Below are 15,168 nucleotides of genomic sequence, written 5' to 3' on the forward strand. Positions count from 1 at the left end.
CACTGCTGCCAGCAACGAGTCTCTGACCTACTTTTTTCAGTCTCGCAAACAGCCGAAGTAAACGTCGCCGTTGCTCGTTAGCATATTCGAATCGAAACCCATCCCGGAGCTTACTAATAATCGTCATCGATGTACACCGTGAATCCACTATCCCATTCGCAATCAGCAAATTAATGCGGACTGGCTGCGTTTTACCGAAGAAGTCAAAGGAGCAGCTACGTAAATAGAACTTCCAGAGAATGAGTGAATAAAAATTCAAGAACCGTCTTCTTTTACACAATTTTCCAACTAATTATGATTCTCATTCCTCGAATTTCCTCTTGTAAAAACATGATCTTGATAGCCACCTACGCTCTCGTTATTTTCTACCCACGCGTTGTAAAGAAAGCACGTCTTCTGATTCTTAAATCAAAATTCCAATGAGACGGGGCAACGGGGTAACGGGATGACTCGATAGACGTGGCAGACACGACATCGCGGGGGTGCGTTTTCCGCGGGCCATTGTGCGCTATCGATTACCGATGTCCGTCGTATTTAGCCGACGAGGCCCGCAGTTTCCTCCGTGAGCACGCTATTTTCTGTTCATTGGCCGTCTTATCGCGTGCCAACCCCTCTGACCCCGCATCTCTGTCACCGGTTCAACAGTTCCGTGAAGGGGGTATCGAGCCCAGTCAGAACCCGCAGCTTCGTTCCACGGCAGAAGGGCCAGGTTCAAATTGTTTGCATTGTGCGGATCTCCGATGATATTAGCCATTATATTAAACTCTGAAGAGTCCGGTCGAAAGGGAGTACGACGTGAATAGCGCCTCTATCGCCTCCGGTTACTGCAAAGGGGGATGAAAATACTTCCTTCCACCCCGCGTGCCAACTTCTTGTCTCGTCTACTTTCTCCTCAACAATTTCGATGCTTCGATTTCTTCACAGTGTTCCCCGTATTCCTTTTAGACACACGTCATTAATACATAACAGTCAGAGTTCTTACAAGGGGAACTACCCAAGTGTTACATTCACTTATTAATGAAATTTTGTCAACTTGTAGAGTTCGTCGTTTAAAAGATATTAACAATTACAGTTAGTTACTCCTTACATTCTGAAGTATGACAAACTCACAGATACAACCTGCAATCTAGAGATCCACGGTTCAAATCCTTGGTTCCCAACATTTTTTTTTTTTTTTTTTAATGATAATTTGTCCCTTTTTGAATAACTATTACATAAAAATTATCTTTAAAAAAAAAAAATTTTTTTGAGAACCAAAGATTTGAACCGAGGACCTTCAGATTGCGAGTCATGTGTTTAACCACGGTGTGGATCCATGACTCGCAATCTAAAGGTCCTCGGTTCAAATCCTTGGTTCTCAACAATTTTTTTTATTTTTTTTATTTCTTTTTTGTTTTATTTCTAGTTTTACTGCAAAGATGATAGAATCATTGGATGATAAAGAAATCGATTTCGAAGCAAAGGATCGCTTATTAAGCGACTATATCTCTGCTAGAATTATTCTGAGTAACTAGGTTAATTCTTCTTCGAGGCGGTTTTCTCATCACGACGAACGAAAGAGTTCGCCTTCGTGTAGGTGTAGCACCGTCCTCCACGGGGCCAGGAATATATTATCCGCGCTTTAATTGTACTTTTATCGTCCGGACGTCGGGCTTCGATAAATCTCGTCTCGCTAACCGTGCTCGAACCAGCCCCACGACGCTTTTTGCTGAATAACGCTTGACAAGAACTTCTTTAATCAAACGACCAGCGAAATGGATTTCAGAAAATCGCAAGTGCCTTTGGGAATGACGAGAACAAGCCAAAGGAGATGGACGGGAATCGATGGGACACCAGTTTCAATATTTATACAATTAAGAATTTGATGCATCCGAGAAATAGTTTGCACGACGATATGATCTTTTAACTCTTCGTCGGCAATATTATTTTTTATTAACACAACGGTAGGAAAGAACGATAACTTTAGAATCCTAATTTGGGGGTAGTATTTCTATCGTTCCAAGCAGTGTTAGTCACGAACGGTTCTGATTAGAGTCCCCGAGTATCGTTCGTTTGAATAAATAAAGAGAACGAGCAGGATAGGGCAATTTGCCGCGCGAACGCAAACAATTCGCGATATATCAGCATCGTCTACCGAGGCCAGTTAAACATTATCGGCAATAAAGCATGCTTTGCATCGAGCTTGTGCCTTTAGCCTGCCCCTGTTTCGGATTAACCGGAGGGATTAAAAGTGAAAATAACGTTGCTACTTCTCTTTAACCGGCGAACGTCGCTGCGAGAACGACCGATGGAAATTCTGCCAGCGTATTTAGCGAATTACCGCGATTACCGCGCATGAATCGCGTTAAATTTTAATGCTTAATATATTAATCGAGTCGATTTTACAAGCCTGTCGAACGGAAAACACGATTTTCCATGGCTACGGATGATTTTAAAGAGATTAATGGATATTTTAGCAAAGCGATGTTGTGATATTGATTGAATTAATAGATAATTCTAATATAAATCTCAGGAAATAATTCAGTCCCGCGATGGAAAATCTGGTAAACGTCACACTCTTAAATCGAAAAGGTTAAAAATTATTATTTATAAAAAAAATACTCGGTGTTGCGAGCATCTGGTCTAGAGTCGCTACTTCGTTTCAGATTAAGTGGCTTTCAAAATGGAAGCATATTTTTCGGTTCTTCTACGACGAACGAGCAAACTTTCACGAGGATATTGCGAGCTACATACGTTACCTAAACTTTTCTGGATTATAGCGCCTTCTTTCTCGGACGGTTTGCATAAAAAATGTATCGCTGCTATAACGCGTGGCTACGACCGAGAGTCTGGATTTTATCGCGAATAATACTGGCAAGTTGCTGTTAATAATCCGTGTAACGGACTGAATATAGCATCACGAACGCTATATGCACGTTTTGGCTCTATCCAGAACTCAAAAGAACTACGCTCTTTTAAAAAATAAGCCGTGAATGTAAAATATGATGAAGAATTGTTCTTCTTTTCTTCATTCTCTAATTACAGAATAAATTAGTTTCAAACATCGCGTCCTATCAGTGACCCACTTAAGTTATCAAACAAAACGATAATTAGCCTTACAAACTTAATTATGAAATATCAAATTCATGATCTCGTTGAGAAGTTATTTTCGTCGTATTTTTTTTTTTACCTTCTTCCAATAACAAATCCGGACGAAAAACAATTCTCTTTGACATTTTTCCCGCTGTCCCGTTTTCTCTTCGATGACAAACTATTTGGCTCTTCGCCATCAACTGCGACCCTGTTCAAACATTTAATTCAACTACGAACATCGAAACAGGTCAGTCTTTCGAGTTTCTTATCGAGACTTTTTTTTTCCTCGTTTCACCTTCGATTACTCAGGCGTCAAGTTTAAATGAAAAGAATTGAACACGTTATCGATTAGCAAGAATGGTACACGATGGCGGATAACGAGCCTTGGAAGAAATAAAAATTCAGTACAGCCTCGTTAGATGGGCAGAGGCACGATTACGAGAGGCAACGCCTCGTATTTGCATACGAAAATTATCCCGTTGAATTTCTCGCCTTCGTTAAAGCTGGAAGAAGGGGAGAATGGTGGCAAGGGCTGAGGGTGTAAACGGGGCGGGAAATTGAAAATGAACGAGCTGCGCTATTTGCGCGATAAAATTGCAACGCGAATCGTTGGTTAAGTGTTTGGCAACGATAGGGGAATACTCTTGAGGAATTATTTGATCTGGTGTTTAGTTCTCATTTACGACTCGATTTTATCGTTAAGGATGCTTTAATGTTTGGATGCTTTGGAAAAAGAGATTGTGATGAAATTTCATTGTGTTATCTGAAGAGTTTAAAAATAAGCGTTCAGTAATAATGTTTCACTTATAGAAGCGGAATCCTCTATTTAAAATTCTTGAAAACAGGTGGTACTTGAAATATAATATTTTATGTGAAATAAACCTAATTGTAATTATAAATTGTTACCGAAGTATTTAAAAAGAAATAACAAGTTACTGGTATTTAACTACAAAAAGTCAAATAAACGTGTAACTTTAAAACACTTTCAATATTGTTGAATTTATTTATATGCGTTATCATACACCAATATTTAGAAAGAACTTGGTAGGAGGCTTTTTTCTGGAATTTCGAGACATTGAGAAACAGCTGAACCACCAGACAACGTCGTGGCAATTCTCAGAGGATGAGAAAGGAGGGCAGAAACGGATACATAAGGTAGAAAATCCTGCTCGAATTGTGCTCGAAGCAGCATTGTTACTGGCTCGGTCCGAAGAGGGAGGACAATGAAATTCTGAAAAATGCGGAAGAAACGCCGCGCGACCGATACGCGATTCCGCTTGAGAACAGAAGTTTTACCGTCTACCTCCGCAAACTCACCCTTCTTCAACCGCCAAACCCCTTTGGCAATTATATCTATATTCGCGAATGTACGAGCGTACACCGGTGAACGTGCAGGGTCCCCGTTTTCCTTCGATCGTTCTCTTTTCATACCTCCACCCTCGATCACGTATAAATCTAGGGGTGGCTTTGGAACTTTTCGGGATGATTGTAACGGCGCGGCGATCGGGATTTTTCGGGATCGATTAATGTGAATAGAAAGGCGGCTCGAGGGCAGCTTGAGAACCAGCTCCTCTTATTTCCGGCGGGAGGATATAAAGAAGGGTTGTAAGAGCTTTCAAAGAGATATTTATGTCCGTGAATGTGCTCCTTTTTTTATATTTATCAAAATTAATTTATTTGTTAATTTGTTCAATTCATGAGTATTACCAATTCTTTAGCTTCGGATTGATATAACAAATAGATAAAATTTGTGAAGAATACTGTAACACGGTTTCTTTTGATAGGATCATCATCGAACCGCGTGGCAAACAAGGTAAATCGGTGAAGCAAAAGATCACGAAAGATCGTTTGGTAGTCAAAGGTAACTAGAAGTGCAACGTCAGGTGCGTGAACGCGCGAGTTCGCGTGCAGCCGAGGCGAGTAACCGGCGACGACGTATGAATGATACATGAACGAGCATCCAGGATCCTCTCGCGTCCCATTACCGCCGGTAAATCGTCTCCGGGAAAACCTTCGAACAGGAACGTTCACTCGAGTTTGCATAACGCTTGGAACGCGCGCTCGAGAAACGTTGGAAAAAGATTTTGCCGTTTCCTTGGAACCTCGTGTTACGTTTACAGGTGTTAAATCTGAACGAACATTCCAGCGGTTTTGTGCTTTTTAAGCTGATTTTCTATGCACACCAAGCTCGATCAACGAACGCGGCTGTACAAATTATTGAAACTAATCATTAATTATTCCTCGAACGCAACAGTTTCGCACGATAGTATCGAACGGCGAAGAATAATAGACTTCGTAAACGGCCATGTTCTATCGGCAATATAACTCCAGCAATAGCGAAAAGCTCGCAACCGGTGCATTTCGCAGGAACAATGGACCTTTGATAAGTATCCCAGCGAACAATTTACCATTCGATACGCGATATAAATCTTTCGTGAAAATTCATTCACGATTTGCAACTGCACTTGTCAACTAATTTACATTAACGTTTTTACACATCCGTAAATATTTTTCAAAGGAAAATTCTTATTTTTTTCAAGTGATTGTTCAAAGTAAACATTTATTCCATCTTGATGATTGAACATGATTCAGTATCAATATTTCCACACCCTCGAAGAAACCTAAACTATATTCCGTTCGATTCTGCACGTTATCCAGTATCGGATCGAAGCGACATCGATGTTTCTTTCGATACATAAACCCCGTGACACCGTTTTTCACACGATCCGCGTGAAATCGAAGCGTAACGCAAGCGGATAACGAGGCGACGGAATCGCTGCATCACAGATACTTAAAAATCATGGTGAATTTACGAGCTGGCCGGTTTGTTAGGCCAGAATCGAAGAGGCTTATGCAAATTGCTTATTATATGACCGTGCGGTGTATCGCGGAGATTTTATTACGGTTACATCGTGGAAGGAGAAAAGAGATGCTGTATATGTACGGGCGGGTGGTTGAAGAGCAGAAGGAGGGAGCAGCTTTAATTGGTATGTAAATCGCGTCTCCCTCACGTTCGCGGTTCGTACACCCAAGTACCCATACAAGGGACCACCATGAACGCTTATCGTTTATGCGCGCTGCTACTCGTTTGCCTTTACCATACATTGTCCCCTTCCTGATATCGGCCTAAATCAACCCGCTTTCGCGTTATCGATTTTCGAATCGACTACCAGCCAAACAACGAAAGTGATTTCAAACCATTTTGGTCGATATTTTGCAGTTGAAATAGGGAGTATGAAATCACATAGGGATGTTTCAATAAAATTGTTTAATCAACCAATACAATTATCTATATATACTTGAAACGTTCTGGCATTTACCAGATGTAAAAAAGAATCACGAGCGAAGGAGGGATACTTTCGTTGTCTCCATAGAATAGTAGAGACAGAGGGAGATTTTAGACATCGAATCGAGCTGACGGGGTGGTCGTAATTGAAAGACATTCTTGCGTTATCGACGACCCTGTGCCAGGGGTTGTTTGCTCGAGCTACCGTGCTCGTATTCAACCCTGCGGCCCAAGACCACACCGTGACACGGGATACGGTGTGTAGCCATGGCAACTTTTGATTATGTCTCGCCGCCTCTCGCTTCCTTGGATCCTAGACTCCTGGTGAGTCTTTTTCGCGGCTCTCCTACCATTCCAGGACGCCTGTCGCGTGGAAATATGCGAAAAAGGTGTGTCTCTCACGTTTTCGTCGCGACGTCGAAACCAGTCGAGGATAAGGAAGGACGAGGGTTGCAGAAACGAGTGAACTCCGCGGCACAATTGACACCGAAATTGGACCGTATAGAACGACTGTTTCATATAGCATCTGAACTTTCGGTTCGTTGATTTCTATCGCGTTTTCAACTTTATCAAATTTTATTATGAAACTATATTAACGAAATTAACATCACAGCGATGGTCGCTGGTGATACAGCAGCGAACGTGTCAAAGTGATGAAATAAAAGCAGCGTAAAAAATTTCCAACTTTTCAACATTTTTCTATCTTTACTTGTAGCGAATTGTATGGCTTTGAAAGTGTTGGAACAATTGACAGCAAAGTTTCAGTAGGTCGATTTCCATTGTGTTTTCGAGTAGAAAGTTTCTTTATGAAAATTAAGCGAGAGGAGTTTCATAAAGAAGGGAAAAAGGGGGCAACGGTATCGATGAAAAGTTCAAAACTTTTCAATGTTTTTATATGTTTACTTGTTACAAAGGTGTTGGAACAATTGACAGCGGAATTAGAGCATATAGGACCAGTGTTTTATACTGTTTGAACTTCCAGCCGATCGATTCCTATCGTTTTCTCGGCTAGAAAGTTTCTTTATGAAAATTAAGCAAACTTTTGAAAAGGAATTTCATTAGACTGAACAAAGAAGATTGCATTATTTATAAGAAACTTGTACCTTTTAAAATTTATAGATTTATATTTATAAGGTATAATTTGATTATCTTTGTCGTTTGCGAATTTTTATAGACGTTCTGTCATTTCCGAGATTAGCCCGGACAACAGATAAAAATTTTACCGGAGATATTGAAATAAATATTACCTGGAGAAAGTTGAGATCTTTGTGTTTCACCGTGCATTCAGATGAATTATTTTGAAAATGGAACTTTGAGGTTGTACTTGTTTCGAGAAGCAAATTTTACGTTTCTGGTGAGCGTAGTTTGGCTTTGCTTCACGGATCTAACAACCAGTATAAATTCTAGCGAGTGTTACTTGTTCCCGGAGAAAACAGTGCGCAATGTTGGAGATTTGTTACGGCAAAGCTCGAGTACAATGTTCAACGTTTCTATTCTCGTTAATTTATTGTTAAATTGTCTGACGAATAAAATTACCTCGCGAAATGTCTATGAAATGTTTCAAAATTCGTGTGATTCCTTTTTTTAGAAATGTTCCATCCGCAACGGATCGAGAAAATAGTACAATCAAGAGAAATATTGAAAAACACGATACCGAAGGCAAGGAAAAGAACATCAGGAAAAAAGCATGCCGTTAATTATTCAGCGAAACAACGGACAGAGAGAAATCAAGGGAATCGCGAGCGAGTATTAACGCGAGAAGCAAACGAAATTTGTTTGCCAGCGGCGCGAATTTCGTCGCTCGTTGTTCCAGCGGATGGATCCAACGAGATTCCAGCAGGATTAAAAAGTTGTCAACTACCCCCCTTCGCTCCACCCACGCCCTCTTCGTACCCTTCATTTTCCCTGTTGCTATAGTCGGCAAACTTTGCTAGTTAGAATTTCGCGCGGTACGTTCCGAAAGGAAATCACCCTGTGTCGTAAGAGAGGCAAAGAAAAAGCTTGGGAAAGCTACATGGTTTATCAAGCGACAAAGCTGCTTTTCTCTTTGTTTTTCTTCCCAACTATTTCATCACGTTCCCTACTTGTCTACCGAAGAAGCTCGTGGATGTTCATCAAACTGTTTTCAATTTCTTAAGGATGAAATATTGAGTTGTAATTTTTCTAACTATAATTGCTTTAACCTAATATTTATAGATTATGAAAATTTGAAAACTAGACAATGAGTTTTATTAAATTTGACCTAAGGAATGTGCAATCTGTAATTAATGAAATTGTTACGATAATTTCATGCAAAATAACGAAGGTTCAGATTGGAAGGCTTTTCAATCCTTCCGCGAAACGAAAAGGAAGAATAAACAAAAGACTGTTAGCCTGCAATTCAAAGAAGCTTTCTCCGTCAATTATCGAAGGAAGTTGAGGCTGCAACAATGAATCATTAGGCGGTCGCTAATCGCGGGAACAGGAAACAATGGGTCAATTATGCAAAAGCGATAGCGTTCGGCAAACGGATGCTGGAAACTCGGTTCGTCGGGTCACGGAGTTTCGAAATAGAATATGATTGCATTTCACATGACGCGAACTAGAATTGCAAAGGACTTCGGCCCCTTTGAAGACGCGCAGCCTCTCGGTCCTGCTTCTATTCGAGACGTGCAGCTTCCGACGCTTTCGTCGACGACGAAGACTCACCGTCAAAGACGTCATGCGAACCCGACGTCTTCTCCATCAACTATACATCCAACTATCTCTCTTCTCTCGTATCTTTCCCACTCTATTTCACGATCGACATGTGCCGCTTTAAGTTCGTTTAAATCGCATAATCCTGAACGCGCTCGCGTTTGCTTGAAATCGAGTTTCCAGCGCTTCCTCGAACTTTCAGCGTGCTCGAGAAATTTCCGAGTCTAAAAATGACTCGAACCTTCCCGTGCAACATGAAAATTTCTTCCAAACGAACGAGCACGTGTAGGTACGCTTATCAAGGATGATTAACCCATTTCAATTTATCCCTCTCGTTTAGGATCCCAAAAAAAGTGTTCATTATTTCAAAAGACAAAGATCAAGTTCTATCAGTGTGGTTTCTCAAACTTTTTTTTTTTTGTATACTTGTTAATATTCGTTCCATTACACGGGATACGACCAAAAATTTCATGACACCCCCTCAATCATTCTCTACTAAACAAAGCACACCTGGACCTCGCATTTTTATACGTACATTTTATCTCCGTTGTTCACGTACCGTGGTGTTTCGCGAGTTTTCATTGAAATAACAATAATAAATTACACCGTGAAAACGTTTGTCACGTTTGGAGATCCATTACTCACTAGTGGATAGATAACAGAAAAGTCTCATGGTTTCTGGTAATCAAATGAATTATATGCAGTTTTCTGCTGGTACACAGGCTGCATACGTTCGCAACAGCCGCAGACCAGTGTCCAACATAATTAATCCGCGAGTTAATTAGGAATCGGGGAAAATTATTGCTACTACAAATATTTACGCCGGCATTGTTCAAATCGTCTCATCGTTGGTATGTTCTGTTACATTATGTTTACAGTTTTATCGTTTTAATCAAAGTTAATTAATAACATGTTTGGAGTGAAATGTTCAGATTGCGGTATGATTATATCAGAAATTTAATGACAAATTACATATTTCTCTCCCATTATTGTTTATAATGTTCCAATTTATTTTGCCTATTTCAGTATTGAAATTTGATTATTAGAAAGGAAGAAAAAGAAAATCTATTAACCTTTGAAAAACTTATCTACAAAATTTCCATCTCACCCAATATATTTTGAAAAACACGTAACTTTAATGGGTAACGTTATAAACGGCAACGCCACTTTTCGTCGCCCTTTTTCCAAAACGAGACAAACGGCAGTCGGAGGGGAATTTCGAGCGGAAACGCTCGAGCACAAAGGGAGCAAACGAAAAACGAGCTTGGAAGCTGGCACGTATATGTACGTGTGTATGTAGCTAGGTAGCTCTCTGAAAAAAATACGTCGAAGCCCAGCCCAGTCGCGTTAAGCTCGAAACGACGCTGTTCGAAAGGTTAACTCGACTTTCATGGCCGCCACGGCTCGAACGCGAGAAACGAGCATCGAAGGGGTGCAGGGAGGTGAAAAAGGGTGCAATGCGAGAAAGGAAGATGAAGAGCGGCTCAGGTAAGCGCGCATGTTTCAATACGAACAGCCAGAACCCTTGCGAACGCTCGTGAAACGTGCACAGGGTGTCCAGAATAAATTAAAGTATAACCATGATATGATTGAAAATGAAGAAAGCTTAATTTTATGCCAGCTTTGGTGAACCCTAAATTCTAATTCCAGACCTACCTCGCGCAGTATTTGATTTTACGAGAAATTAATTTCTTTTTTTAAGAAAGATTGATCACGTTCGATTTATACATCGCGTAGAAAGTGAAGGAGCTGGTCGTTATGTACGATTCGTACACCTGCACGTTTACATCCTTAAAAAAGGAAAAAAATGTATTTGCCGTTCCAGTTTGCCCCGGTTGGCGTGGTACGGCGAAAGCTCTTCAGTAAATCCAACTTAAAGCAGCTGTGTAAACGTTGACCTATATTATAATCACGGCGGCTCGAGTGCTTCACGACGCCATCGGCCTCCTTGAACAGGCTACAGAGTAACTCGTGGCTGCAAAGCGTACCACGTGGCCGTTCGTGTGGTGTGCGTGGTGTGCAACACCCACGCAAATACCAGCCTCGACCTTACTACCTTCTTGACAAGTCTTCTCTTTCTCTCTCTCTCTCTTGGAGCACTCTCTCTTGCGCACAGGTCGCTTTGCCCCGTTGATCATTTAACGATTCGACCGGCAAACCAGGCTACCTTCCCTTTCACCTGCTACACTTTAATTAATGTTCGCGCTACGCTGGTCCTTTATGGCCGATGGACGGCTGGATGGATTTTTTAAACGGGAAATTTTTTTTACCGAGATACCGTTGCGATCGCCATGCCACACCGAGTTTCTTCTCGACTTGAATTTGATTCGTAGACCGGCTGAACCCGGTCGAACTAATTTGCCAGTTTTCGAGGGTTCCTCTTCGGGTCGGCCGAGCGAATCTCTCTGATCGTGCTTCGTGACCGAGATTGATTTCTGCTGCGATTTTAGAGAATGCTCGAGTATCGTTGCGAGCAGCTTTGCCCGTTTCTTTTTTCCACGGGTAGCTTTTCTTTCCTTTTTTAGAATGTGATATAGTCGTACACGTAGGTGGTACGTGTGGTGGGTTGGATACTGTGAGTTGAAGTTTTTTATTGAGGGTTTTTGAGTGAATAGTATTTGATAAGAGAGTGTGTCAATGTAAAATCTGTGATTGCCAAATTAAATCAATTTCATCGTATTTGAATCATCTTTCGAATTGAAAACTTCATTAAATTATCATTTATAATTACAGTATTAGATAACAATAATACATTACATAAAATAGTTACAAAATTTGTGTAAATATACTCGGTAATATAAAACATGAATATGAAGAGACGGTATAAGCGTTGATCTATACCACTAGCCGTGCCGTAAGGGAATGGCTGACTATTCGCGAACTGTTTCACTTGCCGCTACTCTACTGAACTTCACTGTCGCGCAGGCATGGTCAACCTCTTCCCCGTTAGAAATACACGGCCCCCATCATTAGTTACTTTATCCCCCCATCATCGTACTCCTTTAATAAACAATAAATATATACAAAATTCCATATCTATGATTCTTATTTGTGATTTCGAAGCGAAACAAATCTAGTAATAAATTGCAGATCTCATTAATTTATGAAACAAATGATGTGCTCATTCACGTTAACACCGTAATATCAAAACGAATCAACACCTTCTAAATTACTAACAACCACATACCAGACCGGGAGGATGGAAAAATAAATTAAAAAATATTTCAAGCGCGTTCTTAACTCGATTTTCGTATATCCTTTGTCAGGGACGACCATAAGCCAGGGAGACAGAGTCTTTGGAAAATGTGATAACACGGTCGCGGCGCGTGTACGACAAACCAGGTGGTCGCAAAACGAGAAAAAAAAAACAACTTCGTTTCACGCGTTGTAAATAGCACGAGTTAGCGACTGGTGTATCGCGTGTCAAAGAATATTCATTTTACCTCTCCCTGTGAAATTACTTCCGTGGAGTGCGCATAAAAAATGCCACGCACCAGCGGGCTGACTCGCACAAAGAACAAAACACATTTTAAAAAAAAGATAAAGGAAAAAATGGCACAACCGCGCACAAGTACTTCGCTTTGCTCCTCCTCACTCTGTTATCTACACTCCAAGGGCTGAGTGGTAAAAGCGGGTAGACACTTAAAGGATTTACGGGTCTGAGAACTCTAGACCGCTCTCGGATTGGCTCGAAAGTACGAACTTGAAACGGAGTGTATCGTCTGACAAAAAAAAAAAATGGAAGGGACAGGGGAAAAATAAAGATTCGCGATTGAATTAATTGCAGTTACGAGAAGTGCACATCTTTGCTCGCGAATAATGAAATGAAAACTAAAAAGGGATACGATGGAATCTGGATATTTTTCTTGCTAGACGAACGAATTTTTAACTAAGGAAATCGTAGCAAGCTTTTTGTAAAAGGCGAACGTCAACAGGTTGAATTAATCGAGGCACTTCGAAAGCGCACGTAAGCAACACCTGGCAGCTGTAAAGTTCAGCTGAACGAGGAGAAATGAGGTCAACTTCGTTGCTTGATTCAGTAGTCAAAGAAAAAATTGCTTCGTTACTTCGCTTAGTAATAGGTTGGCAGCTGTTCTACCGTTAAGGTGTATGAAAAAATTGTAAACGTAATGATTCGTTTAAAACGAGAAGCTTGCGAAAGACATTTTTTAAATCACGTCGTTTAACGTGATGAAGTGCATAATATACATCGTACAAAGCAGGTACAAGGGATCTTTTAATAGTTTAACCTGAAGATACTACTCTTTTATAAAGTTAGAACCGTAATTTTAACAGAGAATATTTTTTTAAAAAATGCTTTTCCTTCAAGAAAAATTACTTTAAAAACGATAGAAACTTTTGTATGATTTTAATAATTTATAATAATTGAAATGAAAAAAGTTTTCTTTTGAATTATTATATAATTATTAAAATATTATTGTAGGCTTAACTCGATACAAGGATGACCCAGTGTTTACAGCAGACGGGTTAGACACAGAAAACGCTCGTTTGGGAACTGGTACGGCAATTGGCCGTGATATTTTATCATGGATGGAAGGTTGGCAGAAGGTCGATGGAAGGGTGAAAACCTGGTGCTTAGAGGAGCAAGCAGGGAGCAAGAGCGGAGGCTGAATGCTAAACACGGCTAGTCTGTTACGTGTGGTTGCAGTTTGGCTTCTTAATGAAAACCAGCGGCATGGAAACGTCAGGTTTGGTTTACCTTGAAATTGGAAGCACGTCGCTGGGCAAGACAGCCGTTACCGGTACCAAGAGGAACAACGATGGAAGATATGGATTCGGCTACCCTAATTTCCGCCACTTTAACCCACCACTTAACGCGCGAACCAACATTTTATGTAGAGATAACAAAATCGAACGTAGTATTCATTTTTCTAGCTTTGGAAAGTAGTTAGAGAAAGTAGTTACATCTCTAAAGAGATGTGTCTGACTTATTATCGATACGCATCACTGAAATCAGTTTTTCATAAACGAAATAGGAGAGCGGACGGAAGCAAAAGAAACTCTACTGTGCTCCCATCAAGCAACGCTTCCAAATTTACCAGCCAACCCCTAGCAACCCCCCTGAAATAGCGAAAAACAATTGCAGCGACCTCGGCCGTGGTGTTTCTCGTGGACAGAAATAGCGCAGGTGCGTGTCGCGTGTTATCGACCAGCGATAAACGGCCGGCCAATACATCGATGGGTCGTGTGCGAGCCGGCATAGGTGTAAGTAGGGTGGCGCCAACCATCAAAATGGATGTTTGTGCCGATAGCGTAACCGTCCGCCCTCTACCCTCCCAATTACACCCCGCGCCATCGAACTACCCTCTGACTAATAATAGAATCCAAGTATATTTCAAGCAATTGTAATTAATGATATATTAATACCATTAATATTATACCATTACTACAACCTTTAATTCGTTAATAATTTTTATTATGAATGATATCCGAATTCCAAAGACGATTAACGATCTTCGGATTTGAAACTACAGACTAAGGAGCCGGCCAAGAGAATGCTATACATTTAAAGTGGTTACCCAACTCACGATTAAACCAATAACTATTAATCGACGTGCTACCGCACATTCAGCAAAGTCTGCGCCACCCTTCGCGGTACTTGATGCATACAGCCTCAAGTTTACGAATCGAATGGGATGGTGGGAAAAGAGAGGGTGAGTTGTAGGGTGGCTACGAGGGGCGTGTTTCACGCGAGACCGGGGAAATTCGCGCGGATGGTGGCGATGAATTTTAATGAGAGAACAACGATGGACGTTGGTGGGTTTCGTGCGATAGCGACTCGAATGGGTAAGATGTTTGTTTTATTAGAACGGTGGTATCGAAAATCGGTGAATAGTAATGCTTTGCACAGATTTATGGGGTTAATTCTGACTGCAGTAATATAGGGATGCAATGAGTTAAATCGAGTTATATAAAACGTGATTTTAGTGTGGCAACCCAATTGCTGTTTATACTACTGATCTACTGATTAAGTCTTCCAAACGCGTTAAATATAAAAAGAGTTAAAGATTCTAAGTGTTAAGGGATACGACGTGAAACTTCAACGTTCATATAAATCATAAAAAAAGCTGGTCCATCGTTTGGCAAAGGCCCAGGGACAAGGAAAGTTGCAT

The 15,168-nt window shown here is 40.8% G+C and overlaps 1 protein-coding gene across 4 annotated transcripts in view; it reads right to left on the reverse strand.

Moving 5' to 3' along the window:
* Positions 1 to 15,168, reverse strand: part of LOC117602758 (uncharacterized) — a 252,903-nt gene that overhangs the window by 224,965 nt on the left and 12,770 nt on the right. The window lies entirely within an intron of this gene.

Source organism: Osmia lignaria, chromosome 12 (assembly GCF_051020975.1).
Source record: "Osmia lignaria lignaria isolate PbOS001 chromosome 12, iyOsmLign1, whole genome shotgun sequence".
In the NCBI taxonomy this organism is placed as follows: Eukaryota; Metazoa; Arthropoda; class Insecta; order Hymenoptera; family Megachilidae; genus Osmia; species Osmia lignaria.